Source organism: Theropithecus gelada, chromosome 9 (assembly GCF_003255815.1).
Source record: "Theropithecus gelada isolate Dixy chromosome 9, Tgel_1.0, whole genome shotgun sequence".
Lineage (NCBI taxonomy): Eukaryota > Metazoa > Chordata > Mammalia > Primates > Cercopithecidae > Theropithecus > Theropithecus gelada.
Window position 1 is genome coordinate 3,689,210 of NC_037677.1, and position 5,172 is coordinate 3,694,381.

A 5,172-nucleotide genomic window follows, 5' to 3' on the forward strand; every position below is an offset into this window, starting at 1 on the left:
ACATTGTTTTAGTTAGTGTTTCCCATATTCATTGACCATGCAGAACTGTTTAAAAAAAAATAATACCTCTTGGCTGGGCACAGTGACTCACACCTGGTGGCTCCCAGCACTTTGGGAGGCCAAGGCTGGCAGCTCACCTGAGGTCAGGAGTTCCTGACCAGCCTGGCCAACGTGGCAAGACCCCATCTCTACTAAAAACACAAAAATTAGCCAGGCATGGTGGGACACACCTGTAGTCCCAGCTACTCGGGAGGCGGAGGCAGGAGGATTGCTTGAACCTGGGAGGTGGAGGTTGCAGTGAGCCGAGATCATGCCACCGCACTCCAGCCTGGGCGAGAGAGCGAGACTCTGTCTCCAAAAAAAATAAAAATAAAAATAAAACACACCTCTAATCCCCTGGAAGCAGCTCCCGTGGAAGAGGAGGAAGTGACGTCATGATCTCACCTAAGAGGATGTTGAATTTGGACCTGGTTTGCGTCCCGCCTCTGAGGCTCCCCACACCTCCTGACCCTTGGCATGTATTGTACCTTCTCAGCAACATGTGGATAAGATTAGCAGGTAGAAACAACACGTGGGAACTCTAGCACAATGCCTAGAACGCAGTAATCATGTCGTATACTACATACCGGCAGGGAACAGAGCTGCAGAGAATGCTAAAATGGATTTGATAAAAGAGGCTTTTTTTTTTTTTTTTTAACCAGTTGTATGAAGGCATTCAGACTGGCTGTCTGCACCTCTAAACACCTGTCATCTAGATGAGGAATCTAATATCATCTATTTAAAAATATTAATATGCCCTTTGTTTGCTTTTCTATTATTGACTCAAGCATCAGAGCCAATTAGCAAAGAGTTCCAGACAACAGGCCCCAGCACACTCAAAAAGTAAACAACACATTCATCTGAAATGCCGTCCTTTGCACTGAGCTCAGAAGAGTCCTGCAGTGAAATGTTAGAGTCTGATAACAGTTTGTGAGCCAAACACACACAGGGCAGGGCATGCAAATCAGGACATCAATTTTTTTCCATTAGGGAGATTCGATTTGAATCTGTTTTCAAAATGATGGAGAAATGTTTGAACTTCTACACAGAAGTTAATTCTACAGAAGTAACCCCTTCCCCAGAAAAGGAGCTGTTTTTCTGCAAAATGCCACCAAAAATTATAAGCAATTCCTATTTCAAATAGTATCTGTAAAGAGATTTTATTTGCATCCTAAATAGGGATTTGCAGATTAGCTATTTATAGCATTCCATACACAGAATGCCAACTGATTTTAATACCACTCCCGGGCTTTTGTAACAGGCGATGAAAGGGGAAAAAACAACATTCTGAAATGTACAGCTTTATTTTTTCCTATTTGTTTAATATTTGGAAAGATCAGCTGTATATTGCAAAAGCGGTTATTTTGTTTGAGATTAGCTTTCTTTCAGAAGATAAACCAATTTTACTTCTGTTGTATTCTGCTGCCATGATTTAGCTGGAACCTGGAAACACAGAAAATGAAGGCGGGGAACATGCCTTCATTTGGCATCAGGCTTGGACAGAAGAGAGAGAATTTCCCATTTTCTATTGAAAGAACATCTACATCAACATTTTCTAAACAGCACTGAGCATTACATTAACATGATGTCTTCGACATATTGTTTCTACGTGGAGAAATTACACAGGGTACAAAAGAGCCCCTTCTGCGGATGAATGACATAATAGGGACACAGGCAATCATATCATTGTGATGACTTTTAGAATCTGTTATTTGTACCCCTCTTATTGGTGGCCTAATGATCCTGCCATGAACTTAGGTAACAGCCTGAAGAATTCTGGATGTTAAAAATTAAGTCTCATATTTGTTCTCATATCCAATTGAACCTGAATTAAATGTATGCTTTGGGAGAAATTGTAGTCGGAGCAGTTTTAGGTTGCCTGGGTGCATTTGAAAAGTCACGACATACCATAGAAATAAAACAGCTTCGTTTTGTTTAGTAAGCGCTTACTAAATGTCTGCTCAGCAAAGGTATAAGGCAATGGAAGTATGAGAATCAATTTGTAATTACAGTAAAGTGACCAGACAGCCAATTTCCTCAAAAATTAAGGAACGGCCGGGGGTGGTGGCTCATGCCTCTAATCCTAACACTTTAAGAGGCTGAGGCAGACAGGTCGCTTGAATCCAGGAGTTCAAGACCAGCCCGAGCAATATGTGAAACCCTGTCTCTACAAAAAATTAGCAGGAATGATGGTGCATACCTGCAGTCTCAGCTACTCAGGAGACTGAGGCAGGAGCGCTTGAGCCCAGGAGACAGTTTGCAGTGAGCTGAGATCTCACCACTGCACTCCAGCCTGGGCAACAGAGTGAGACCCTATCTCAAAAACAACAAAAATAAAACAGAAACAGAAAAGAGAAAGAAAGGAGTTTCATATATAACAGTTTGGTGTTAGTGTCTCCATTTTCATAACTTTTATGTGAATTAATCATTTTCCATACAATTACTCTGTGAAGAAGTTCATGTACTATAACTCCCATTTTACGAAAGAAGAGACAGAGATTTAAATTTAAAAGTGTCTTATGGTTAATCACTTTCTTCATGATGAAGACCACAGCCAAGTATCCTGTCTTTTTGTTCAGTGCTTTAACTTTATTCAATGGTAATAGTTTATGAAAGGAAAGAGATGAAAATATCTTACCACTCATCAAGTGGATGAGGATGATGTTTAAGGAAATGTAATAGACCATCACTGAAATACAAAACTCTTTCTGTCAGTCTCTTTATTCTCTAAACACTGGCTAATATTGCAGAGCCTGGAGGCAAGTTTATGTCTTTCTTTTAAAGATGCTTATCAAAGTATAAAGCATTATTTGAAATCAATTGAAAGGAGATTTTTTTTTCTGAAGACAGTGTCTGGCTAGTCTTGAAAAAGAGACAAGACATTTTCTGAGAATCCCACTGGGAAAGACAGAATCTTTATAGAGGCAGAAAAATAAAGGTCTGTAGACAACCAGAGCTGACATGAATGGAACAGTTTAGAAAAGACACGCAGCGTCCAGACGGGAGGCCGCGTTCCTGGAAAGCTAGACTATCAAACAGCTGGCAGGTGGAAAATAAACCCTTAGGCATCTCGTGCCTGTACCAGAGAGTCTGTCAGGGAGGGTGGTGCCCTGAGATGTCGTGGGCACAGGTACTATCAAATATTTTGAAGTAGCCGGGTGTGGTGGCTCACACCTGTAATCCCAGCACTTTGGGAGGCTGAGGTGGAAGGATTGCTTGAGCCTAGGAGTTTGAGACCAGCCTGGGCAACATAGTGTGACCTTGTCTCTACGAAACAATTTAAAAGCTAGCCAGGCACGGTGGCATCCACCCATAGTCCCAGCCACTTGGGAGGCTGAGGCTGGAAGATTGCTTGAGCCCTGGAGGTTGAGGTTGCAGTGAGCTGCAATTGCACCACCGAACTCCAGCCATGGCAACACAGCAAGACCATGTCTCAGAAAAAAAAAAAGAAAAGAAAAGAGAAAGAAAAAGAAAAAAAAAATAAAAACCAAACAAACAAAAAAATGATATTCCAGAGTTTACCTAAAGTGCTCCCAAGGCTCCCTGACTCAGACCAACACCAGTTCGGAAGGCCTCCAGCTTGTCCTGAACTGCTCCAGTAGTCCTTCATTCAGAGCTGGGAATTACAAGGATTCTTCTGAGCAGCTGTTACGCCCCAAGGATGCTGCCAGGGCTGTCCTGTAGCCTCTGAATGGGAGTAATAGTGATCCCCCAAGACCTGGAGAGAGGCTGCCCCGGTGGGGTTCCACTTGGTCACCACGCGTGGTATAGTCTGGGGCACATTATTTCTTTAAGCCATGTGAACTCCAGCTGCCAACCTGCAGGGAGGATGATGCAACTATCTACTTCATGGATTATTCTGAGGACAAAAGGAGCCAACCCACGTACAATGCATGACTCTCCACCCAGGACTAAGAAGGGTTCACTGTAGTGGCTTCTGTTTTTGATGCTGTATCAGTAAGTCATCAGTTTAATGCAACGAGGTAAGTATTACATCACCCTCAGTCCAGGGAAAACTAAGTGTCATCCACAGATGTACATCTGCAGGAGGGTAGCAGGGGAGAATGGGGCCAGCTGGATCCCTAGTAGTTTCTGAGATCCAAAGACTGTTTCTAGAGTAGCTCTTGAGGACATCCAGCCATCATACCGTAGGAACTCATAGGAAAGACTTTGAGAAGGATTAAATGCATCTGTGTTTGAATTCTGTGTATCCCTCCTCCCCAGCAACACCTGATCCCTCTGTCTGACATTCCTGAGAAGGAACCCGGGCGGTTGTTTCTTGGTTTGGGGCAGAGGAAGAAGTGTTACATATGGTGTCGAGATGCTGGCACTGGCTCTCACCCTTCCTCTGTACAACTGTCCTTCATGTGATAGGACCACACTTGTCACCATCATATCTTCATCCCAGGGCCAGTCTCCACCTCACCCAGAGGCGGTTAATAAATGCTCCTTTAATAGATGTCAAACAAGTTTTCATTATCTGTAAGAACCATTCCTAAAACTAGGTCTTATTGTCTCCCTGACTGTGGTCAAAAAAATGGTTAGAATTATAGATAGATATTCACGAAACATTGACATCTCTATGGTGAAATTATCATCTGCTCTATTTTATATTAGGTTGCCAATTTCTGCAGACTAGATTATAATCTTGTGCAGGGAAGCCATCGGGTTTATTCATCTTTGTTTCAGTAAATGTGCATATCACACAGCTCTTTTTCATTTGCACCCTCAGGAAGCATTCTTGCTATTGGATTAAATTTAAAATTAAAAAGATTAGGTAAAAATTTAAAAATTACTAAAAAGTATCTGATTTATAGTCTTTGAAGAAAATGAAGATCAAAAGCTTAAGAGACCTCAATGAAGCTGTACAGAATCACAAAACAATTAGCATATTTAGTCAACAGTTTTCAGCAATAGGTACTAAATTGGTTGAATTAATGATGTCATTTAGTATTAAACACATTTTAACTTTTTTATTCTAATTAATAAAACTTTGAGCTAAATCTGTCTTAAATATCTGTTATATTGAACTGAAAATTGCCCATGATATGGACGTAAAATGTCTTACATATATTCCTCTTAGAAAATTGTATTCTATACATATATAATTGAATCTTTGTGAGTTATTCTAGC

At 41.3% G+C, this 5,172-nt stretch overlaps 1 long non-coding RNA gene across 1 annotated transcript; it reads left to right on the forward strand.

Moving 5' to 3' along the window:
* Positions 1 to 3,733: 3,733 nt before the first annotated feature.
* Positions 3,734 to 4,498, forward strand: LOC112630969. Its single transcript, XR_003121051.1, has 2 exons — positions 3,734 to 4,022; positions 4,264 to 4,498. It is a non-coding gene; the product is annotated as an uncharacterized LOC112630969 (long non-coding RNA).
* Positions 4,499 to 5,172: the final 674 nt, after the last annotated feature.